General features: G+C 33.3%; 1 protein-coding gene across 2 annotated transcripts in view; it reads right to left on the bottom strand.

The window, feature by feature from the left end:
- Window positions 1–27,768, bottom strand: part of ATRNL1 (attractin like 1) — a 478,418-nt gene that overhangs the window by 225,707 nt on the left and 224,943 nt on the right. The gene's annotated exons all lie outside the window — the stretch shown is intronic.

The raw sequence follows: 27,768 nt of genomic DNA, 5'->3' as shown, positions 1-27,768 counted from the left end.
CACACACGTGCGCACACACACATATATGCGCGCACACACACACACACACACACACATATGAATATATGAAAGAGAAACAGACAGACAGAGATACAGATATGACAGAAAGAGGGGGAGAGAGAGGGAGGGAGGGAGGGAGGGAGGGAGGGAGGGAGGGAAAGAGAAATGGGCAGAGTCTATTTCCACCTTGTAGGACCTATCCCAAAGTAAGCAAAACTTCCTTCTTTTAAAGAAATCTTTAAAGCTGAAGTTCTACCCTACATAAGGATAGAGTATTTATGGACATTCAGATATTATCATTCCCATTCATTGTGAGACCAGTATTCTATAGTACTTCAGCAATATTTTTAGAAGTATCTGTCGCACCATAGCTTTCTTATTTCTGATTGAATTTATGCAAAGCTGGAAATAAAATTTTACATATACAGTTTTGTCTTATGCCAAGTTTAGCCTTCCTCAATTTTGCAGATCCTGGACATCTCTCTCCGTCTCCCTGTCCCATTAGCCCATCACTGGCAAACATTTCATCAACATCCATTACAAAATCATTTGATCATTACAATGTAGATACAGCACCAAATACATTTAATTATATGTAATTTTAATTAATTAATTAAGTATACAATGACTTACAAAGTAGGATTTGACTATTTTTAATATCTGAATTAGATCTTATATTGTTAATTCCTCAGCATTGTTGCGGTCATCCTTTATTCAATAGAGACCAAACTGTGAAATGTCAGGTGTCATGCTTCCATTATGATAAGTCTTGCATATTTGCCAGAAACAGTTCCATGTTTTTAAAAATATAATCAACATAGTTATAAGGAAACTTGTAGTCTCTAAGATTTATTTGACAAGAGGCCTGAGGGCATGCTTTTTACTCCCACACTTTACCTCATTGCAACATAATTATTTTTTCTGCTAGGCTCAGTTCACAACTCAATGAAGGATTAAAAATTGATATAAATATTTTACATTGCATTTCTGTATCAGTTATTGGCTGCCCTCCCTCCAGAACTGTATGATCACAAATACTTTGTAGATCTCAGATGAGAGGAAACTAATCACAATTTAAATAATCACAGAGATACTGTTCAAAACAATATTTATAGAAAGAATAAAGTATAGTATATTTAATAAATCGGACTTCAGTATTTGTTGCTTTAGGAACTGGTACTTCTTCATAAATTGTACTAATTTAGGAATCAAATTTGATCCCCTTTCCTCCAAAAAATCAATTTTTTTCCCTTCCTCAGCAGAGACGGAAGGAGGAACAGTTATTTTTTAAAAAAACAATTCTTTCTCTTTCAAACCCGAGGGGGTGGGGGAGAGAGAGAGAAGTGGGCCTCGTTCTCTATTTTTCTATTTTTCATTATTTGCAACATTTTTCTACAAGACCAAACCAAACACATTCTGCATTATATTTTCCATAATTGAATTTTTTGCATTACTAAGTTATATATGTTCCGACACAGAGACACTTTATTACTAGGAATGCTCCCTCTTAAGGTGAGGGATATTTACTTTTAAATGTCTATTGTTTGTGCTTCTATTTCTATGTATATATATAAAGTATAAAATATTGCCAAGGAAATTTAAAACTAGCATAGCAGAGCCTCAATAGGGTAGATGATAGAATACCAGAGCATCAATAGACAGAGAGTGATAGGAGATGCACTTCAACAATCCTTGCTGTGATATCCTCTCAGCTTATTAGGAGCAATAGATAAAACTGCAGAGATAGCTTTCTTTGGCTCCTTTCCTTTACCTCTTTGACCATATTTACGAGATCTCTAAATACAGTACATATCTCTTATTTGTAATCAATTCCAGTTCTTGTCCACTGTCTTCTTGCCCCAGTTTCTTTTTATCTTCTGTAATGGAGTAGATAATTATGTCAAACTTCATGTAATTTAGCAGACTACTTGGCCTTTCATTTATTTACTTAGAATACAGTCAGGTCATCAAAGATAAGCATCTGCCTTCAGAAACACTTCCTTTTTTTAAAAAAAGAGAGAGATAAATATCAGTTTCCAAAAAATGTAATGGAATGTGAGAAACACCTTGGAAAGAAAAGTCACAACTAGAGCAATATTATACAACAGATATCCTAACCCACAAAAAGAATGGGATGCTAAAAGCATCTCAGAAGGAATCCTCCTTAATTCTCTGGAAAGTAAAAGTAAAATAGGGAAGACCTACTTTCAGACGTGCAAGATTCAGTTACTATGATATTAAAATAAAAGTACTGTTAGCATTCAAAGTTTTGGTTTCTTGTCTGGACTATTTTGATGGGTGATATTACCTTATAGATGTTTAGGTTGTTTTTACTTTTGTTATGTTGTCGGCAGGTTTTTATGTAGTGCCCAGCTGTACAGAGTCATGATGTTGAGATATTGGCCATATAAATAATTTAAATAAATTAATAAAGACATTCGGACTTCTTCTAACATAATGAGAATCCAAGTGCAAAAGGCACTGTCAAAGGATAGCTATATGAACTTGTTTGAATAACATGCAAAGCGATAATACAATTTGTTTGCTTCTGCTTCAATTTCCAGCTGAAGTCAGCTACCATGTTTTACAATTCATTGTAAAATGGCTAGAGTGTTCTGTGAACTAAGCCATTTAAAAAATCAGTTAGCTTAAAGAAAGCATGGAAGTGTTAAAGCAGAAAAGTCATGATAGGCTTGCATAACTGTTTCAAAGCTGTTCCCATTGACTGCAGGTGAATATACATGAACAAACGTGAACATGAACCATGTTCATGAATACATGTGGCCAAACAACACTTCTGTTGTTGCATGTTTAATAAAATTGAAAGAGCCTTATCATGTTTCAATTGTATGCCAAATTAAGTTAAAATATGTCACTTTAATCCTACAAATAGGAGTAGGAATATGAACTATTCTAGAAGGTTTAGCATTTGTAACTCCCTGAATAGTAGCTCTTCGTGTGTTCTTCTTTGCTACATGATTTTTTAAAAGTTTTAATTATCAATTCCTATTAAAATTAACATATGGTTAGTTTCACCTGCTTGTATTCACTTCCTGCTTCATACATTTGAGGCAGACCCAATGTACTGTACTTGTGGTAGAAGAATTCATAGCTGACAATTCAGGAAAGCAAAAAGAAAGAGACCTCATTTATAAAAGAGAGAGAGAGAGAGATGTTTCAAGTCAACTATTTTGAAATTATATTCCTATGCAGCCCTGCTGAAATAGTTTCATATAATTAATTCTAGTCATATAAGAAAAACTGAAGCAGAGTTTGAAGATGTGTCCATTAGACAGTGAACTGGTAAGTGAAAACTCCCTTGAGTTGAGCACAACTGCTGGTGATTACATGAAATGCCCATATAGTTTTCTTGGCAGCAAGAAACCAATGTGGTTTGCCACTGCTTTCTTCTAGGGTGTTTTTCAACTTGCCAGTCTAGCCTCTAGCTCTGTGATTTCTACATACACTTCTTTATGCTGACCTTGGAGAAGAAATAATTGTGAAGCATCATCACTGAATTTATACTGTCAGCTATGTAGGATCCCTCTGTGTCCCTTACACTTCACCATGCATCACTGAACTGTAACAAACTCTGACAGGCATACTATGCATCTCCAAATAGTGAAGCACTCTTGTTATGACAGTTGGAATGGAAATATTGGACACAACCACAATTCTCGAATTTATTCAGAGATAATATTCCTGAAGGATGTTGATGAAAAAAGAGAAAGAGAAAATGATATATATCTAATGCAACCAGTTAAATGCTAAATTCTTCATAATGTAATGTTAAAAGAAATGTCATATATAATTGGTATCATTTGAAATTTAGTCAGTTTGTCTGCTGGTTCTATGAGTACGCTGTCATAAAAACCTGTCTGGTGAATTTTAAATACCTGACTTGTTCAGTAATTTTCTTCTTTTCAAAGAGAATTTATGAGAAAGGTCATTTGCTATATAGTGGTAATCATATTTGCATGTGAGGGCTGAAACTTGGAACATCACAACAACACAATTTATGAGAGACTTTCTAATAAATTAGATTCCTCCACTGAATGTCTATAAAAGTCATAAGTTATTTTAGAACACTTTAAAATTATACTTTATAGTGGTAACAAATTAAAAGAATTAATGAACTCAAGCAATATAGAATATAGGTATATTTTCAAAGATATATTTAGTTAAATTCCTGTCTCAAATTTCAAGGTTGGACAACTATGCAATTTAAGCCAGACAGCAATGCCTATTTACCTATTTAATTCTAATACATTTGTGTGTGTTGAGGGAGAAAGTCCTTCAATACACTTTTTTTCCCTTTTAACTGGTACAGAATCCATTTGCAAATATTATAGCAGGCTTATACCAGGCTTTTCACAAGAACTCAATCTAAAGTAATATTGGGATAGCCAGAACTAAAAGGATATTAAAAATGACAAAAGTTGTAAAGAAAAAAGACTTTAATAAATACATTTTCTAAATTCAGTTGATGAAAATAGAGAAAAATACACTGAACAAACTTACATTACATAGCAGCCTGCAATTTTCTGAAATGATTTCATCTCTATTCAGAGTATTAATGAACATTAGAACATATTTTTATATTAAAGAGCTTATACAATGGTAATTTGTGTACCCTAAAGCATTCTCTTCACTTGACAAGGTAAACCTAGGTAAAAAAGGGATAGGGTATTATTTTTTTGTTATTGTTTTTTCTATTGGGTTTTTATCTTTGTAAGCCACCCGGAGTCACTGAGAATGAATTGGGCAGCCATATAAATTTTCTTAAATAAATAAATTCCATCCAATCCAGCACACATGGTTTATTTATTCCATGGTCCACCTTTACATCATGATGACCTCAACCAACCTGATAACCTTAAAGAACATCTTCAATTTCATAAGGTTTGCTTATTTTAATTAACTATTTCTGTATCCTGAGTGCATTAGTGTTTCATAGTGTAATATATTGCACTATAACTTCAGTGTGTCTGCATATTGCAAATGTACTTTCTAGTTAATAAGGCAACAAGATGATGGTTTGCAGAATAGCCTCTAGATTAGAGATCCTAGCTTGTATGTGAGCATAGATTAGAGATCCTAGCTTGTATGTGAGCATGTCTAGGGTTAAATCAGTTTTTATTGCAGTAGTGGCAAACTGGCCTAAAAGTAGCAAAACCAGCACTATTGTCTTTACTGTTGGCAGGAAATGCTGCATGTGACATGAGATCAATGAAAGCTGATAACCTAGTTTATTCCTTGTCTATTTTAATAAAAAGCCTTTTATGAATAAATGAAATCCATAGGAAAAAGTGATTCTGTAAGCATCATGAATGTATCACAAGATGATACATTCACCATGGAAAGTCATTCAATATTTCAATGGCTATTTGGAGGATGACTGAGAAGGGAAATTGTTTGGTAAGCATCTGTAAGGTCTTTTCCAAAAAGATGTTAGACAATTCAATTCTCTTTATTACAGCCAGTAACAAAAATTGCATACAATTTTATAGACCTATTAGAATAAAATGAACTAAATAACCAATAAAGTAACAAGATAGTAAAAGAAATTTAGAAAAGACAACATTAATTGACTAAGTTACTAGAACAATTGGATAAGTTATGGTGACATTTCTAAAATACAGAGATGCCCAGACACTTAAGTTCTAATTTAATATATTGATATTATAAAGTACTAAAAAGGTAGCTTTAGGTAGAGTAAATGACCATAGATTTAATTACTATCACATCGCTTAACATAAAATGGTGATTTTACAGTTCTACCCTGCAATGTCCTTAAGATAATAAACAGCTGAAGGTACACTATCTCTTGGCAGACAGCAATGGTTATTAAACAGAATTTATCTACTTGGAGGTTATTCATAAGTTATCTTCTAAAAAGAGAAGTGTAAGACCAGTATCAATGTCGCTTCTGTGCCTGGAAACTAGAAGAAGAGTGCCAACTGGAATAAAAGGGGCAGTCAATTTATGTGCTATTGAATACATTTGTGCACATGGCAAAGGAATTAACGTAAATGTAAAAAGATGATTGATCAGAATATTTATAATAAAAGACTGAAAAAACAATAAAAATAAAAGGTTGGTGAAACAGACTTTTTGGGGGGTAGCCCTGGAAAAGCAAGAAAAGGAAAGAACTTAAAGAAACAGACTGAAAGTAAAACAAACAGGTATTTCCACTGAATGGGGAATAGATGTAAAGAAAGAAGAAATGGAAGCTATATGAAATAACATTAAAAAAATTACAAAGTGCCACAAGTGTAGTTCCTTAACTAACAAAATATGTTATGCTTATAAAAATGTACTTAATATAATAATGATAGCTATAATTTTTAAGGACACTTGGTGGAATAATGAAGTGAAAGAGGATATGAATGGAAAGTAATTTATATAATAGATTATTGCAAAAAATAAATATAAGAAGAATATGATTTAGAAAATGTGCATAAAAAGTCAAATATAACTTATAAATTTGTTGTTTCTTCTCTGTAAAATCAGAGTTCAGTGAACTGTACAATCTTTCTCGTATTGCTTCTCTTGTTCTAGGACACCCTGATCCAGTAAGACTTCAGGTTCTGCACCAGGCAAGAGTCAGGAAAGGTGGGGAAGGGTGACTATTGACATCCAGGATTTGCTTACTGCAGGATTTTTCTGATATCAGGCGGGTGCTTCACCTCAATATTACTAATTAATAAAATAAAATTCCCTAATCTAGAATTCAATAGCTTTTATTATATTGTAATGTATAATTGATTGAAAAACAATAGCTTGTACCTATAAAATTATCATTATTGTGTATAGGGCATCATTATCAGTATAGAAATTTTATTACGATTTCTAGTGAGCATTCATTTTCTATATTTGGTATTCCAAAGGAACTCAATAGCTATTGGTTTCTTTAAAAAGAAATGAACTTTCTTATCCATATTCATTATGTCAACAAAATTGGCTATAACTAAATTGTTTTATTAATGTTCAATAGCAATGAATCGCTGAACTATAAGTATCATTTTTCCTACATTTTAACAATCTTCTGGAAAGTTTCCATTCAACACAAGAAATCTTGTGATTCATTTTTCAGAATATACAGAAATAAACACACATTAGAACTGCAAATTTGGAAATATGATCACTAGATTGATATTCTACACATCAAAAAGTAGAAATATTTTCAAAGTCTCAAGACTAAAGGCAAGATAAGTCACTTTATTTCTTTTAAATAAGGCTAACTATCCAATGGCTTGTGAATAAAATACACACACAAAAAGCACATAATAGCACATAACCTCACATACATACTGCAGTCCTAAGCAATCAGTCATGAGCCATTACAAATAAAATTCCTTTCAAGTGTCAGGAATCAAAGTCTAAATGTTTCAATCTGATAAACCCTAGTATCATAAAACAATTAAACTAAAATTATCCTTCTGGTGACTTCATCCATGCAGTTTTCTAAAATGTTACATAAATGATTTTCTACGTATCTTTTTATGGGATGCTTTAACTTCTAACTTTACCCAAGAGGCCTATACTTTTAAGATGCTCCTTCATGCTAAGAATTAAATTGTTTAGCTTCTAAGACTAAGACCAGTAAATGCTAGCTTCTGCAATCAATCAAGATCAACTAAGTTCTGACACTTTGCCTTAGTTTTTAATATGATTATCCAAACTTTCTGGTACATTCGTTACAATTTCATTAGTTAAGAAGGAACTGCAACCTTAAATACATGCATAATTCAGAATTAGTCCTAGAAAAATATATAACTGAAATAGAGTTGTCTTGAAATAGTGTGTTATATGCTACCGGTATGTTGGCAGATACAGATTAGAAAACCTAATTGACAAGCCTTTGCAAAATGCTATAGAGTGCATAACTATATATAATGCAGCAGATGAAGGCTATTCTCCTTCAATTATTCCTCCTAAATCCTTTAGGAATTTTATGAGAACTGGGAGTGAATACTACTGCCTTCACTTTTTTTCTACAGCAAATCATAACCTTCTAAATATTATTTGATATATACTTATTTATATTGTCTATTGAGATTCTTGGTCATCCAGGTCATAGTTGTTGCTTTTTCAAGATGCAACTGGACTTTCTTGTTTTTCTTTGAAGACATTTCACTTCTCATCCAAGAAGCTTCTTCAGCTCTAACTGGATGATGGGGAATGGAAGGATTTATATTCCTTGCAGATAGCTGATCATTTGCATTCTTTTAGAGCAGAGATGTCAAACTCAAGGCCCAGGGGGTGGATCTGGCCCACGGGGTGCTTAGATCTGGTCCAAGGGGATGCCCTGGAAACAGCGAAGGACCGGCCTGCAGTGCCAATGAAAATGGAGTTTGGGGACGGCTATGTGCAGTCCTTTTGAGTGCCATTTTCACTGGCAGAGGGTTGCAGATGGCCATAGCAGCCAAAATGGAGCTCGGGAACCCGTTTTTACTGGCAGAGCATTCGGGCCACCACAAGTGCCCCTGACACAAGTGACATCAAGCTGGCCATGCCCACCCTAGCCTGGCCCCCCAAAGTCTACCCCAATCTTGATGCAGCTTCCAATGAAATCGAGTTTGCCACCCCTGTTTTAGAGAGTTGTTGAGGCCACTTGGAAGTTTATCTGTGTCTCTGGGGTCACCTGAGAAGTGCAAATGGGTGTGGGGCCTTCTTGGAACTGTTGAAAGGACTGTGTTGTACACTGGAGATAGATGATGCCGTATCCTTCCTCCTTTGTTGAGAGAGGGCTGTTAAAAAAAAGCAAATGACCTTCTGTCTGCAAGGAATATAAATTCTTCCATTCCCCATCATCCAGTCAGAGCTGAAGAAGCTTCTTGGATGAGGAGCAAAATGTCTTCAAAGATAAATCCTTCCATTCCCCACCATCCAGTCAGAGCTGAAGAAGCTTCTTGGATGAGAAGCAAAATGTCTTCAAAGATAAATCCTTCCATTCCCCACCATCCAGTCAGAGCTGAAGAAGCTTCTTGGATGAGAAGCAAAATGTCTTCAAAGATAAATCCTTCCATTCCCCACCATCCAGTCAGAGCTGAAGAAGCTTCTTGGATGAGAAGCAAAATGTCTTCAAAGAAAAACAAACTGCCTCTTGAAAAACCACTTTTGGAATTTCTTTATATTGTATTTTTTGCTATTTAAATGTAATAATTCTAAACAGTATGCAGACCCTCATAGCATAGAACAAAAAAGAATGATAGGTGCAATATAGCAGTCAATACTAAAGAAATAAACAGAAAAAATAAATAATAAATCCAACAATAAAAACATTTTAAATCAGGATTATTCAACCTTGGCAACTTTAAGAACTGTGGACTTCAACTCCCAGAATTCCCGAACCAGCATTCCTTGCTTTAAATCATCCCTTTCTCATTATCAGACAACCATATACCAGTCTCCTGCCTTTTTTTATCCTCAAGTGTTTTTTTACATGTTCAATATGTTTTCAGGGAAGGGATAGAACTCACCTCAAGGTTTACTTCACAATGTGAAGTAAATCTTACTTCACAATGAGTAGAAGCTGTTAGCATGCATCATCTAAACACATGAGTTGCATGAGCACATTAGAGATAACTAAACATCATGGGACTCTTAATAGAATAGAATAGAATAGAATAGAATAGAATAGAATAGAATAGAAGAGAAGAGAAGAGAAGAGAAGAGAAGAGAAGAGAAGAGAAGAGAAGAGAAGAGAAGAGAAGAGAAGAGAAGAGAATTTTTTATTGGCCAACTGTGATTGGACACACAAGGAATTTGTCTTAGTGCATATGCTCTCAGTGTACATAAAAAAAAGATATGTTCATCAAGAATCACTTAATGATAGTCATAGGGTACAATAAGCAATCAGGAAACAATATCAATATAAATCGTAAGGATACAAGCAACAAAGTTACAGGCATACAGTCATAAGCGGAAGGAGATGTGTGGTGGGAATGATGAGAAGATTAATAGTAGTGCAGATTTAGTAAATAGTTTGACAGTGTTAAGGAAATTATTTGTTTAGCAGAGTGATGGCGTTCTGGGAAAAAAGATCTATAACAATGCTGCTAAATTTCAAGTTTGCAATGGTTATCCCAGACATTCTTGACATTTTAATTATTGCTGCCACACTAGCATACAAAAAACAATCTTTCTGCACTTGATTTATGTGACTATACTTGAAATCTACATCTGACCATCACCTAGAAAATGCACACTCATGAAGCTGAGATTTTTGCATATTATTTGGAATATTGTAACTTAGTGTGGTATAGTAATTATAACAGTCTTCTGCAACACAATGACTTCCAGATGCAGTTGGCACTACACCTTTTAGAATTACCAGCCAGCACGGAGTTCCAGAACATTTGGATATTTGTTTCCAATCTCTTTCCAATACATCTGCCAATGTATTGCTCCTTGTAATCTATTTTACATAATATTTTTAGGATAAAATAATGAGAGACATTATGCTATTCTGAACTCAGAGAAAGGGTAAGATAAAATAAATAATTAAGTTAGCCCATAGACTCTTGGGAAAAGAGGACTCTAGCAGTGATTAAGGCAAATTAAACATATGGGTGATTTAAGTCCTTAGGGTTTCCAAATGTCTGCTGCCTGGGAACAAGGAAAGCTAATCAATACAATATCCAAATGGTTTCATTTTTTTCCTTTACACTCTAAATCTTTGCCACAAATAATGCTTTTTCAGTTTTTTGATGAAATGCTAGACAGCATTACAACAGGTTGCCGTGCCTCAGACATTTAAATACTGCTACAATAAGGCAGGCACTTTGCATTTACAACATAAATAGAAGACAAGAATGTTTTAAAAATAGTGCTTTAAACTCTGCTGTCAGACATGTGATAATTTATGAATATCCTGAGCTTTACCACTTCCTCCTGAACTCCTTTGTAATTTTCTAGTGATTTGTAATGTGATACTACTGAGACTGAAAAGTCCTCAGGCTAAGTATCATGCTGCAGAAAAAAAAAAACCTTGGTATTTTTGACACTACAAAAGCAGCAGACATTTTTTGTGAAATCCTTTTACTGCCCCATGTTATGTGAAGTTCACAGAAAACATGTGCACATGAAGGATTTCCATGACATTAAATTCTCAACAAAGAGAAAGGAACATAATCAACATAATGTCCCTTAGTTGTTCTGTTGGCTAGACTCAGCAACCCGATTTCTCTTTAGATCCCTAGAGCTTTCCATCTGACAGCCATGAGGGACAACAATGTGACATGAAAAACAAAGAAATAACAGAATGTGCCACTGCGGATAGTGTCAACTAGATACTTGACTATGAAGCATATTTACAGTTTAAGTTCTGCATTTCGTTTTTGTTTCACAGTACAGTTCTCTCTGCCTCTCCTTAAACTGTTTTGTTTCCAGTTCTAAACAAATTATTAACATTACATATTTTCAAATCATGCATTTTCTGTATGACATGATTGATCCATAATCCCCAGTTCTTTCTTTCAGTAACAAGGATTAAACACATATATTATAAAAACAATATAAGAGTATGGAGAGCCAGTATGGTGTGGTGGTGAGGATGTTCTACTAAGAGTGTAGAGGACCAGTTCCAAGGGCACTTTTAGGCATGGAAACTTACTGCGTGACTTTGGACCAGTTACCTTCTTTCAGCCCAGCCTTTCTCACATTGGATTGTGATTGTGGGGAAATTGCTGGAGGTACAACTATGTACACTAACTTGAATTCCAGAAGACGGGAAATTCATGTAACAAAAATATACTATGTGTTACATAATGCTACAGAAAGATATAAATATTTAATACTTATGTAAAAAGATGAAAGCAAACCTCACTCTATACTAGCATTGATGATTTTACCTAGTTTGACTTATGAAATGTCTGCAAGAATAACCAAACTCAGAGACCCTCAAGGACTCGTCATTTCAACCTTCGGCTACAAATATGCTCCTCTATCAGTATCAAAAATATCTCTTGTACTACCTATATATTGTTCTAAACTAAAAACTAGGCTTTTGTGTACCTGGTGCATGGTTGTCAGAGCTAGATTTTTAAATTTAGGCTTAGATTTTTCAATCTGGGTTTCTAGGAGTTTTTTTTTTTATTTTAAAAATTAATGAATTCTAAGTTTCTCTATACATTACGTTACATTGTAAGTAATACAAAGGTAAAAATTGTTTGCAACTGATTTATTGTGGTTATCTGGTTTTTATGTAGAATCTGGGTTTATTTGAGCATCAGGCCTTAGTAGGAAACCCCACTGGTATCTCTTATGATAAAAATAGAGTATAATTTAAAACTTTTTTATTGGGAGATGTTAACTTTTTTGTGGGTTTATATGAATGCAAAAATTTGATTTCTTTACAAAACCTTATTGGCAGTCCTGCCTTGGTACTAACCTATTGCGTGTAGTGTAGTATTAACCTATTGAGTGTAGTAAGGATCAGAACAATTCCACATAGCTTTTAATTCATTTAAATGGCATCCATGTCCCAATTCTATATGCTCTGTAAGAAAATAAGTCCCATCTGTATGTCTGAAAGATCTTCCGTATATCCAAAAGTTATATATTTATATGTTCTGAAGGAACAGAGTGACATTTTTAATAAAATGCCCAATGACATGAAATACGTGATATGTAAGAATTACTGCATGATCCATTAGCCACGATTACAGAATATAATAGTCAGCAAGTCCACCATCTTCATTCCTTTCTTCTACCATACTGTTTTTCTTTCTCAGTGAGCAATTGAGAGACATTATGGCTGATTTCATAACTGAATAAAACACAATCGTATTCCACTGCTGAATGAATCCACAGGTTAATTATATTTATTAGTTGTAATTTAGCCAACCTGTAAGCTTTGCTGTTTCCAGCTATATAAAAGAAATGCCTATATAGTACATATTCAAATAGTGGCATCAAGAAGGGATTTAATCTTTACAAAACTATATATATCAAATATTTATTAACTAACGAAGAAAGTATTACCTCTATTGGTGCATGTTTTGGTATTTGCAATTAACCAAAGTATCCAGTAATTAATTCTGATCAATTTCTGTACCTCAGTAAAGTTTTTTCCCCAAGAGTAAAAGAGGACAGAGGAAATTTTATTATCTCTCTGAAATAATCCAGTCATTTCCTGAATTCATTATCAATGGAGCAGCTTTCATGTGAATTTCCATCTTTGAATTCCTATTTAATAAAGACCTCCTTGTTGAAAAATGAATGGCTCTTTGTCTTGATTCTTACATTATATTGGTTAGTGTATAGCATACCCAGTAGTAGCCTAATAGGAACATCATATAAAATATGTCATAAAAATGGCTAAATTTTTCTGAAATAAGATACCATGTTGCTATATCACTGTAGTAACAACAGAAAAATAGCACAAAATACACAAAGGTTGCACCCAGATCTTCGTTATATACGAATTTGTCATGAGTCACAATGACCCACACTATTATGAACTCTCATGAAGCTGTCGTGCTTGGAAGAGAATGATAAATCAAGGGTGACAGTCAAAGTCATTGAGTTCATGCAGCCAGATTCTCTTAAATCCCAAACTTGCTTATAGAGATTTCAGTCCAGAATTTCTGACATAATCTCAATGGAAACAATCCAATATCAGAATTAAAAATAAATAAATTGCACATAAAACATTTCAAGAAAACGTTCTGTGGGAATAATGATCTACTTAAGAATTTGTATTGCTTCCAAATAGCAATGCATTGTGACCAAGACTAATATGTGCCAGTGGATTGCAACTGATGTTTCTCTTAGACCATGTTGGATTAGACACAAAAGGCAATCAAATCCATATCCAAATCCAACAGGGAACTGAATAATACAAGTTGAAAAAAATATATAATGAAGCTAAAAAGAGAACATACTGCATCCATAAGAAAGAAATGGATACCACAATAACTACAAAACGACTCCAATGTTATAAGCTTGTTCAATAGAAAGAACAAAAGTGTAATTCACAGGCCTGAATAAGTCAGCTAATTTTGTAAGGTTATGTGTTTATGTAAAATTAGTCTCTCCATCTATGTCACAAAGCAGCACTTAGACCCTTTACTTTTTTATGGCCTATGGCAGTAAGTGATTATAATCATTTAAAAATCAGACTCTTTACCATTTAGACTGGTTTTTGAAGCACTTCCACAGCCAATATCTCTCCAATTTAACAATGGTGAATATGAAACTCTTTTCATTTCACTTGAAATATGCAAATGAAATGCACTTTCATTCGCATATTTCATATTCTGAAACAGATTTCAAGGCTAAAACTTCCTGATTCATCTCAATACAACCAATGTATCAATTCTAATTCCCTCTCACTTTTATCTACAATAGACATATACTGACAATGCTTGGAAGCATAGTCATTCAGTCAATAACCACACTTCCTTGACTCCCCTTATTTAGTTTTTCAGCCCTGCCTAACACTGGGCATCAAAGAAACTGTTAGATGAGGCTTTTCTGTGATACATATTAAATAAAATAAATAAAAACACAGCATATCAAAAGAACTTAAAATATCAATCGCTTTTTTTTTTTTAACTGTTCCAGCTCAGTTGTTGTGCTTTCATAAGCGCTTTGGCATAAGAGATTTCAAGACAGGAAACATTGAAAAGAAAAAGCCAGTAAGCAAAAATATCCTAAACATACAAAAAAGCTTAAAATAGCTACTGAAAAGCATAAATGTATTAAATAGGTCACATTGCAGCCACTATTCAAAAGTATAAAATAAAAAGCACAACCATAAAGATTTAAAATATCTCTGAATGTGAACATTAAGTTTAGATTGCTATTAAGCAGCTTTATATAGCTTTATATAGTGGTGACTTAGTCACCACTATATATTCCTTTTTATCTATTACCCATTAGATAAAATAGCTACAGCGAATCCACAATGGACTTAAATATTTTCAAGGTTAAAAAAAGTACAGTGGAATATATAAACAAGCTTCTCTAGATGGTGTAAGGAGTTCTCTTAAGGATAATTTACCATCTTGCATTGCAATCATTTTCTCCCTTTGCAGATTCTGGGTACCATATTTTCTTTGCTTTTTTGGACATGAATGTCCAAAAACATAATGATAAGAGAGGTTGGAACCTAGAAGGCCTGACAATCCTGCCAAAGAGCATCCATGACTAGTCCTGTAGGAAATGATGACAGTGCAGCAACAGTAAAGTCTTTCTATTATTACTCCAATGGTTTCATTTATTGAGTTCCCCAAAGGTAGCATCTGGTTGTTTTGCCTCTCTAGTAATGTTACTGATTTTTTGCCATCCATAAATGCATACATACTACCCACTATACTATTCCTGTTTGTGGACAGCAACAAACTCTGCTGTGGCAACCATCTTGTACAACATCCCTTCCCACCCACCCACCCCCAACTAAGGCTAATTGCAACCCTGTTGGAATTTTTAGAAGTGCCTCAAACCCTGGCTGGGTCATTAGGCTGGGACCTTCAGGGCATACTGAAGTGACTCCATTGTTGTTAACATCTACTGTTTTCTCTCTATCTCTCACTCTTTTTTTTAATAATAATTGTTTATATGTTAATTGTTTTATAGTTTTATTGTACACTGCCAATGTTGTTTTTGCATGAGATGGCAGGCTTTTAAACTTGTTAAACTTGATGAATGAATGAATGAATGAATGAATGAATGAATGAATGAATGAAGCAAAACTCAAAAAAGGAATAAGTAATAAGCAAGTAAATTAATGGCATGATGTAAGAGAAAGAAAAGAAATTGAGCTTTTCTATTCTCTGCAATATTCCTGCAATCTATCCTTATTTTTACATCCACACACTAATTCATGCATTGCTTTTGAGTCTTAAACCCTAACTCCTCTTTTTAAAAATTTCACTAATTCAGTCAAGTCCTAATTTTCTTTCCTTCCCTTTTTTTCTTGACTCAGTCATTTTATCCTAAATTTTCTCTGTGACTTGATTCCCAATCATTCTTTCTATATGTCCAAACCAGGGCTGAAATTCAGCTGGTTCTATACGGCTCGGGCGAACTGGTAGCATGGCTGCAGGAGGCTCTTCATGCGGACTTCATGATGTCATTTTTTGTGACAATTTTAAGCTTCTGTGCATGTGCAGAAGACTTTGCGCATATGTGGACAATGGCACATGCACATTTGCGAACCAGTACGGAAGGTAAGTGAATTTCACCCTTGGTCCAAACCACTTCCAAATAGTGTTTTTATACTGATCACTCATTCTCTATTCAATCTTCACTGACTCATCACTAGGGAAGCACAGAATTTGGGAACAGAAAGTTGGGAATGGAAGGAAAAGATGCCTCAGAATGCATGTTGTACTATACATCCAAGAAGCTGCATATTTTCCTGGGTCATTATGGTCATCACTGTAAGAGTCAGTTTTCACATAGTCAATGATTTTCACACAGTCAGAAATTTTTACAGAGCTTTGATTCTGTGCTTTTTATAACCATATTTATTATTTTGACCACTCCCAACAGGAGGACATTCCTGCACATGAATATTTGTCAAGAGATTTTGAGTTGATAGTTAAATTTTTCAAATTACATTTGAGAATTAAGTGCAGAGGAAATAAGGGCTGGAGATTCCAGTTCCACAAAAATTGACAGATGCGTTGTCAAGAAGGTATAGAGGATAAACATGAGAAAACAGCAAGATAATCTTCAAAGTGTCTAAACAAAGATTTTATGTCATCCAGTTTCTTTTAGATATATGGGTTCTTTTTCAAACTGTTCACTAAACTTATAACTAAGTGATCCATTATTTTTCTCTCTCAGTTTAAGAAGTGTCCATGAATTGCACTATAAATCTGAAAGTAGTCATTTTATATAAGGGTTCATTAAAAGAGAAATACACAATCTTTATGTTGAACACATAAGAAGCCAGTGCATGAACTCTCATCATATATTTTATAGCTTTAAAGAAACTTGGAAACTCAGGCAAATGTGAAATTTATTTAGAAATGAATGTAAACATGCTGATAAATAAATCTATATTCAGATGTCATTTTGTTCAAATAAAACAACAACTATTTTATATAAGAAATCCTCAGACAAGAACCTTCGTTAAGATATAACAGTTTCATACCATATAAACAAACCTATGACGTGTATATTCTAAACAATTTAAAGGGTTAAATACAATTGTTTTTCAGAAGCTTGTTTTCAACAAAAGTTGTAAAATTACTTTTAATTAGGTTGCAATTATTAATTGATTGGTGCTAATTTTAGAAATGCAAAAAAAAAAGAAATACATGTATGCAATACATAATTGCTTATACTAATATATATACATAAGTATAAGAAATTATGTGTGTCTCTGTGTGTGAGTTAGTGTGTGTGTATGTGTGTGTGTGTGTGTGTATACAGTGCAGTGCTAAAATATATACCAGTCCAAAATATTCCATTATACACAAAATAACCCTGTCATTTGGGAAGACAACCAACCTTAAAAGATATACTAGCTAGTGGTTTTTTGTGGGTACAACAAGCTCTTAATATCAAGATAATATATGGTAATGTCCCATAGACTCCTTCATCCACCATATAATATTTCATGTGTCTATTGAAAACTATAATAGCAACATGAAATGTTCAATCAGTCAGGTGAATGGGAGAAAGTAAAATATATTTGACTACATGAAATATCATGAATATTATGTATAATATAATGTTATATAGTTTGTAAAACACTCAGAGTCAGCTATGTTTGGAATAGTATGTCAACTTAATAAATGTTAAAATAATAAAAAGTTTGGGAAAGTGGGTAGATGATTATCCACTGAAATCTATTTTCCTGCTTTAATGTATGATGAACAGTGAAAATTGAACTTATCCCAAATCAGATGTTCAAAGGACAAACAGAAAAAATGGTAAAATGCAATTCCAAAGAATATATTAAAAGACACACTGTGTGTAAAACTGACAACTGTTCCACTTAGAACAGTGCAAGTCAAGAAACCACACAACTTAATTAAACAACCTATTTGGAAAATTTCATAACCTATTTCTATGCTTCATAATTATACTACAATAGAATTAGACATTTTTATTCAAGTTTTCTTTTTCTGCCCATTTGATCTTTTTGACAATGAATTTTGTATCTCCTTATATGTTTAAAATAATGTCCTTGATAATTCTGGGCAACTGCAAAATTTAGAAGATTGAGCATGGTATTTCTGCTTTTGCATATGTTTTACCAACATTTTAAAATGGAAGACATGGAAGACATAACTGATAATTTTTATGACAAACAGACTTCAAGGAAAAATGCAAATTCATAGGAGGAAAATGAAATGGTTATGCTTTACATAAATTATCACATATCTCAATCAATAGATGAATAGTTTTACATGATTACCATGCATATATTTTGATCTTCTATTGAGAGTTTTATAATTTGGCAAGCAAAACTAAACTTACTGCTAAATGGATAGTCACTGTGCCTCCCTAACTAATAACCATCCCTTGAAGTACACAACAAACAAAACAAATTCTCTTTTTATGGTAGCATTAATTAAAACACTGAAATAGGAAATCAAAATGAAACTGGGGTGAACTTTATGAGAGCTTATGCAAAACCCTGAAGGCTTTCTTCCTTCCAAAATAATCATGGGAACAATGTTGCCACTGGCATGAAGTGAAGGAAGAGTTTAATATCAGCAAGTTGTTTTCACTGCCAGCTCATTCAAAATCACTTAAAATCTGGCTCTGGCAATATTGCTATTGGGGGGGGAGGGGGGAGATTTAGTAGATAGCACAGTTATTTTAACTGTAAATAGTTGTTTCATGAAGAAGTTATCCATTTCCCTTTTATTCTTATAAAAACTGAACAATAGTGCCTTAATTCAGGTGTAAACAAAGTTGAAAAGAAACTGCAAGTTATCTAGAGAAAGTTCAAAGTTCCTTTGAATAATGGAATAAGCATGTATATCAAGTCTGAAAAAGAACAATATCCCAGATAATAATCACCATTTAAGCCAGACAGATGGCCAGGTGGCAATAAAATGCTTTGTTAACTTTTTACTAAGGGCATAAAATGGATTTTCTCTAATTTTATTCTCATCAAAAATAAAAGGAGGGCAAAAGGAATAAAGCACGCCCTTAACACTTTTCATCAAACACAGGTCATGTACTGTATAAGATTGTTCCTCAAGCACATATTTTTCAATAATTAAAAAATGCTATGCAGGATGGTACGAGAGTATTTTTGTATGTATCTGCTTGAAATTCACATTAATCCATTATATTTGTTTTCCTTGTTTTACACATATATTACAGAATGTGTCTTATATTTCTCTATTGCTTTGCCATTAGGTCACTATTGGCTAGTAGCATACTTTTTAAATTAAAAACATTAATAAAAGCATAGCTGCAATGATTGTACAATTAATGCTGTGTAAACAACAATACCAAGATCTGGGATCATACTTTTATGTTTTTCCACCTTTATTATAACTAAATCTAAAATTATTTCAGAGAAAGTTCAAATATGTAGACAAATTGCAATGTTTCATGTCATCTAAGCTTTAGATGGTATCTTTTAAGCATCAAGCTAGAAGCTATCAGAATAGATCAGTCTGAGGAATAGGAAGAGGTTGTTCAAGAATCACTGTTTTGAAGAACAGCTTTGGTTGAAATATGATTGCTTTGGAGGAGAAGGTGCAAGAAGCAAGAATCTATGGTGGAATCTCCAGTAAATAGGTGGGAAGAGTGAAATAGACTGGTGAATTTGGGACGTTTTGCAGCAAAGGAAGTGATGGAGGCCACACCCACCCAGATCCTGCCCCCAGGAATTCCTGAGGCCATTTCCAAGAGAATGTAGTCAGTCAAGACAAGATTCTTGTAAATAGACATGCAACAAAAAAGAAGCAATTCTGTTCATCTCACAGTGTTGTTCTGGTTCCTTGTGCCTTACAGAATCTAATCTTCTCTGGAATAGAGAAGATTAAAAGTATAACATTAATATAATTCAGTATAATTATATTCATAAGTTATACCAGGGGTGTCAAACTCACATCATCACGGCAGCATCATGTGACATATCGGGACTTTTTTTCCCTTCGCTAAATTGGGCATAGGCGTGGCTAGCACATGACGCATCCAGCCCGTGGGCCGGAAGTTTGACAGCCCTGAGTTATACTATTCATCTTCTCTATTCCCACAGCAAAACTCTTTCCTTCTTTTGCCATCCAATGACACTTTATACTGTCATGGTTGATTTTTTTTTTTTACATGTACTGCTTCAAATTTCAAATTGAAAAAAAATTATGTTCTGAGCTGCTTCATGTTAGAAGGCAAGCCAGTTTTGCATTGGTGACAATTTCCACCTCTCAGATCCCAGGTTCTTCCCCTTCCTTGCAACTGACAAGCCACCATCAGTTATCTCTTGCTTGGCTATGGTGGTAGTATACTGATCAGTATTGGTCACTTTTGTTACCTTAACATGACAAGGAAGGGATAGCAATGGGGAGACTGGAAGAAGCAGAATATAGATTTTGACACATTTCCCTTGGCTATCCATGGAACTTCTGGTTGACTATAGTGATAACAACAGGCTGTTGCAAGCTAAAATATGAAGGTTGGGAAGAGATTAAAAGTGGAAACAGCAAGACTGAAGAAATACAATGAAAGACTTCAACATTTTATAAATATTACTTTGTACACTGGAGTGCTTCATATCCAATGCCTGGGGAATTAGTGATGAACATCTAGCAATCTGCCCAATAAATAGCTTTGCTAAATTGTTTGGCTGCCTATTTCTTTCTGTTCATATAATTGTATAATTTTGTTCCTTATTTAAATTAAAATTGTAAGATAAATAGTGCTTCTTCTGGGAGGGGTATTGATATTAAAACAACTTAGGGAATGTAGGAAGATAAAATCAGAAATTATTCATAATTAATTACCAGTCTATACCAACAAGTTTCAAAAAAGTATTAGAAGCAGCCTTTCCTAAATAGAAATTGCCTGGATATAATATTCGAGAAGAATCCTCTAATATGTAAACATACTGTTAAATAATATAGCAGTATATTAAACGCATCAGTGCTTTACTTCTATTTCACCTTTAATTAAGCCTCTTCAAAGAAAAGCATCCTAAAACATGTTAGAATAAGAAGTCAATATTTCTTTATCTAATAGGACTTTTAAATGTCCTGAAATCTTGATCTAGAAGAAAGTATTTTATATGAATGTTCAGGTCAACAGTCTGAAAAATTCTTCAGTAGAATATTAAGTTCCAATCCTTTAGATACAAATATCACTTCATAATTATACTTTAAGTACTGGCACATACGCAAAAAAAAAATCAAAAAAATGCAAGGATTGCATTTTTCTTGATCAATATTATTATTTTGCTCAATAGATTCATGGAATGCCATATTCTAAAAAATAGCTTTCTCTGAACAGCACGGAGATTAGACAAAGGAAAAATTATTATTGTGGTTCTGACTGGAAAAGTATCAATTATGTAACTAAAGTTGTCATTATCTTTTTATAATAAATCTTAACTATTTTCAAAACTCATATTTTTATGAGTCTCATATTTTTTTCCTAGCATGTTATTTGAGAAGACAAATTTCAGTTGGGTTCTGGCAACTAAGCTGTGGTTTTATGGTTATTATTATCTATTATTGTTATAAAATAAGAAAATTATATATATATATATATATATATATATATATATATATATATATATATATATATTCCTGACAATATGCAAAATCAAAGGTTTTTTAAAAAACGTATTTACTGCTTTCTTTCACAGAAGAATTTTGAATCAACATTCTTAAGAAATAAATAGAAAGCGCTATATTTTTTAAATTTGTCAACTAGATATATCAGTAGATCTGTAAGTTGTATGAAGAACACCAATTACCATTAGTCTCACATAGTTACAGTCATATTATCTTGCCAGAAACATACGTTAAATATGCAGGTCACAGACTCCATATAACAATACACTGCTGCCAGCTACGATTACGGCTACATGCATTTATAGATGCTATTTTCTGGTTATCATAATACCAGCCATTCAAAATCAAAGGCACCTTCAGTTGATCTTTAACAAAACCCCATCTTAGAAAAATAACTCTAATTGCAGGAGAGGAGCATATTAAATATGTTCAGCAATGTAGTCGAAATAATAAAACAGAAAGCTGTCCAATAATATCAAAGGAAAAAACAACTATCAGGAACCATCATCTAAAAACTCTCAGTTTCTCATTTTTTAATTTTCTCTAAAAGGTCAGATGTTAAATGTCCACTAAAAAAACTTTATTGCATCCAGTTGCACATGGAAAGGGATATAAAGGTATAGTATCCATCTATGTTAATTGGTTTGGCTGCTAGCTTTAACTCAGCACTCAGTCAACATGCCTTAAATGGTGCATGACCACATGGTTTGCCCACTTTTGAAATTTAAAAAAAAAATCATCCTCTTCTATGCTTGCCAACATACTACTCCATCAAGTAGCAAACTAGTTTTATCAAATGGATGATGTCTAATTAATCAAGGTTCTAAAAATGCAAGCAGACTGTAAAGGATTTTTTTTTTTTTAATTTCCTTGAAAACATAAAATGGCAATCAGGAAATAAAATGTAACAGTGATGTTCATTGGAGTATAATACTTGTTCAATTTTCAGTACCAAACAGTGAAACATCTCAAATAATAATTAAAATTGCAATACTGTATCTTAAAATCAGTATCAATTATTTTGCAGCAAATATCTATAAAGTCATAGCATTAATGTAAAATAGAAGGTGCCAATATTTATTTGGAAAATAAATTAATACATACAACAAAGTTTGACCCTAAGAAATTACTTTATCCTTTCTTCCCATCTAGCCTTTTTTGTTTAATGTTTAATGTTTAATGTTGTCACTGATATTGTGTTATAATTCTTTACTGAAATGAACGATTTCTGCAATAAATTATTTTTAAAATGTGTATATGATTTAAAATTATGATATGTAAATTTATTAATAATAGTGAGTAGATCTTAGTGTTTGTACTGTTGAGGAACAAACTCTACTATTCACAATTTCCAGTAATTAAAAATGATCTATTATTTCCTGTATATAAGTATGCTTGATATATCAAAACTCAAGCAGAAAGCAAAAAAGCAACCCAAAAGACCCTACCTCAACTTTTTACTTTTGTAATCTATCAATTTTATCATTATGAAAAATGTGAATCTTGTGTCTCTGCAATATTGAATGAATGAGAAGTGAACATCAACATTTTATTACATAACAACACATACAATTTTCTATTTTCTGATAGCAAACACTAGGTTTCTGGATATCTGCCTGCTTATTGCATGCAATAAAGGCCATGCAATAAAATGAAGAGTTTGGATCTGAAAATTCCCTGAATCAGGCTCAGAGGGAAAAAAATTTTTTTATGAAGCAATTAGACTATCTGCTGTAGAATTTGTCTTTAAACTAAAATGAATCATTTATTAACCTGTTTCCTATTATTTAACACATTTCTGATATATATGTCTAGGCAGCCCAGCTATATTATCCTTGCTTTTAACAGTATGGATCTTCACATGTACATGAGCATATTTTTACATGTTAGACTTAATATGCCTGCTGGATTTGACCTGAATGTTTTCAATAAGGGACATTGTTTTTCAAATGGATAGAGTATATCCATCAATTAATATTCTTCACCCATTTTTGTCCCACTATTTCTCATTTAATAATGTCTTAATTTATTTTATTATAAATTAGAACAAGTATGTCTTGATGTTTTTATACTGTACTGGTGTAGAACTGATGAAGGACTAAACAGACTCCATGGATTATTATTTTCTCCACAACTATTGCTTAGCCTTTTACATAGAATAAATAGCAATGTTGAATTACTCTTTTTATCTAATATAGCTGTACACTATTTAGGATTAATCAAAATTTCAATTGAGTTTATTATCATATCAGAACTATATAAATTTTAAGCAAAACAATAAAGTCAGATTATTTGATTTTAGGGATTTTATGTATAACTTTTAACTCTGAGTTTTTGTTTTATTTTTCTGTTTTATTGTTGTGAGCCGCCCTGAGTCGTCTCAGAGAAAGGCCGGCATAGAAGTCTAAACAAATAAATAAATAAAAATTATTTTTATTTGAATGATTTGTATGGCCAGCCATGTTAAAACTCTGGGAGGCTCAGAAGTTCCTTGGTAGTACAAGTGGTAGTATTAAACTGAATAGCCAGTTATTTTTGAGTCCTTTTCCAAAGGAAGTCCCATTAAATAGAAATGTTTATGTGTGTATGTTCTTGATAGATATACCAACAGATAGTAAACACATATAGCAACCAAAGTTACATCTTGAAGTTGGTGTATTGCCAAAGATCACACAAGAGTAGTAGTTTCATAACTCGGGTGTACATAATCTGTCCAAAAGTTGAGATGAAGGTTGTTCATAAAGTTATAATTGGTTTGCTTTAAGGTTAACATATGAGTACCAGATATCATAAGCAAACCATATTGTCTTATCCAGATCTTCCACTTGAATCTTTGAGAAGACTGAATCCCTGAATTAGTAAGCTTTTAAAACATCACGTTTTCTAGTGTAATATTTGTTCAAAGTTTATTAAGCAATGCTAAACCTTGATTGTACATCAATATATCATTTGTGAATCAATTTTCTTGAGTTTAAATATTTTCTTCGAGAGTCCAAAATACTATTAATTTCTCTCTATTAAGAATATTATAAATAGACCTAATTAAAGTAATTAAGATAATGGATAAATTACATTATCACTATTATCCTTCTACACTAATTACACATTACTGGAAAAATTACAAAAAGGGTATAGAATATATTAATTTAAAGACATGTCTCTTCAGAGGCATAAAAATAGATAAATCATAAAATAAAACATTTTTGTAGTCTCTTATAATTAATTATTAGCACAATTTTATTCTGATTATATGTAACTGGTGCTAAAGGCTGTTAAAAGTATCTATCAACACTTAAAGTGTTTTCCTACTGCACCCTGTTGAAGAAATAAATCAGGGGTGAAATCCAGCAGGTGCTGACAGGTTCTGGAGAACCGGTAGCAGAAATTTTGAGTCATTCAGAGAACCGGCAAATGCCACCTCTGGCTGGTCCCAGAGTGGGGTGGGAATGGAGATTTTACAATATCCTTCCCCAGGAGTGGGGAAGGAATGGAGATTTTGCAGTATCCTTCCCCTGCCATACCCACCAAGCCATGACCACCAAGCTACACCATGCCCACCAAGCCATTCCCACAGAACCGGTAGTAAAAAAATTTGGATTTCATCACTGAAATAAATATATTGTATCTTCTTTTTTTTTTTTATTGAAAAAGTTTTCAAATACAAATTTTTCCCCCTTTTTTTCCCCCTCTCCCTCCCCCTCCCTAACCCCCCCTCCCCACCCATCCCCCCGTGACTTCTTCATAACAACAAAAAAAAAAAACCTAATTCATAACAGATTACTTACTCCCTCCTCTAGATATTGACCTTTGCTTACTAAAAATATTATTAATATTATAACATCCCCCTTTATCCATACATTTCAAAAAAGAGAAAAGAAAGGGAAAAAAAGGAAAAAAAACAAAAAAAGACATTATACTATGACATTATAAAATAACTTCTCCACTTTAAAACTATACAATAAGTTCTACTTTAACATTTAATCTTCTATATATATTACTATAACATTTCAAAGCAGCCTTCCCCATAAAATCTAGTTTAACATTTATTCCACTCTATCCATTTCCTCCACTCCCCTAAATATATCACTTAAAAATCCCTTTTCTTAGACTAATCAATCTACTAACTAGCTTATTCACCCACTATCATGCAAAATTACCATACACAACATTTCTTAATATCTTTGATTCACTGCCCACACTACTTAAAAATATATGTCTATATTTTCCATTATATCTAAATAAAAAAAAGAAAAGACAATGACTTTAAATTTATAATCCATATAGTATCTTCTTTAAGGTCTTTCCACTGGATTGGTAGAACCAACATCCATAATCGGGTAACATAGCTTGCTGGTGCAACAGTTTATTCAGGATCTTCAATCATATCTGCCCCCATCAGTAGTAAATATCTTCTTATATGTATAAAAGTAAAAACAACCACCCGAGTGACATTACAATTATATTCCATATAATAATAATTGTGGGTTTCATCAGGATTATTAATTCCCATCATCGTAGTGGGTAACAACCCGATCTTCTGCATGCCCCAGCATAATTCTCTTGCCTTGTAATTCAAGATAATATAATATGTTTATCAACACAAAAAAAAAAAATTCCAAAATGGATAATTCAAATCCATCAGTTTAAGGCTCATTTCACGTCCCCAAATTACGGCCATGCAGAGATCTGCCACAATCTTCAGGATGGTATTAACCAATACGTCGCCTCTTCTGTGTTTACACATAATCATTCAATATATTGTATCTTCTTGATATGAGTCTATTACCCATCTCCACAATAAGTACAACCTATTCCTTGTGAGAACTGACATTCTTTTCTTAGCCTACTTTCTTTCTAAAAGTTCTCAAAAAAAGAAATACAGGTAGTCCTCAATTTGCGACGGGTTGACCTCAATCCAAATTTCCGAACATCAAGCCCCGTTCATGGTCACATAACCAAACTTTGAGTGCCCAGCAACATGGTGGCACTGTGGCCATTTTCAGCATCCCACATTAATAATTCACATTGTATAGCAGTTTTGATGGCAAAACCATCCACATAGCAAACTACTGGTTCATTTTATGACCACCATAGTCACATCATGACCACTACAAACAAGTCATAAACAAATCATAAATTGACCTGTTTTATAACCATCAGCACATACAACTGTAATGGAGAGGTTCTATTATGGCCATATGTTGATGACTACCTGTAGCTCTCTATGTAGAAAAAAAAGTTGTGTATTTAGGAATTAACTTCACAATGAAAAATTAGAATCGTAAAGATCTAGAATGGGAAAACTGACATAATGAAGAATGTCAGATAAATAAAAATTTAGAAAAATTAAAAATGTGATTATTATTATAAAAAGATATGTATATAACTTGAATATCAGAATAAGCCAGCTGTGTGATAGGATGAGCTCCCATCATTTGTTCCAGCTCCTGCCCACCTATCAGTTTGAATGCAGGCAATCTGAAGAAGATAAATAGGTACCACTTTGATAGGCACATTAATGGAGACATGGAAGGAGGTCCAACCGGACATCCCCTGGATACAGTGATGTCACCGGCTAGTCCATTGAAACTGTGTTATGTGATTACCTTTATTACCTGGTTTATCCCACCTTGGGGGGGGGGTTGGAAGGAATTATATATTTCCTGCATGATTTTGAATCTGATGGAATATCTAAAGTGTATGATGACTTAATAATCTGTATCAAGTTTTCTATTTTCATGAAATGTGGGTAAGGGCAGGGATAAATTCAAAGGGAGACAGAGGTGAGTCCATTGAATCCAGTTTCATTCTACTTATATGAAAATAGTATATACAAAAATCTACAGATACACAAAAGCTTAAATCTTAAACCAAGGGTGGGTTCTACTTACCTTTACTACTGGTTTGCAATGGGCCTGCGCATGCACAGAAGCTTCCTGATGATGTCGGGGTCGGTGGGTGGAGGCGCCCACCGGTTTTACTACCGGTTCTATAGAACCGGTCTGAACCGGGGGCAACCCACCACTATCTTAAACTGTTATTTTAA

Source organism: Pituophis catenifer, unplaced genomic scaffold, assembly GCF_029215685.1.
Source record: "Pituophis catenifer annectens isolate HBS135680 unplaced genomic scaffold, rPitCat1.0.hap2 SCAF_6, whole genome shotgun sequence".
In the NCBI taxonomy this organism is placed as follows: domain Eukaryota; kingdom Metazoa; phylum Chordata; class Lepidosauria; order Squamata; family Colubridae; genus Pituophis; species Pituophis catenifer.
Note: the sequence above shows the minus strand (reverse complement) of the source record. Positions and strands in the feature narration are given on the sequence as shown.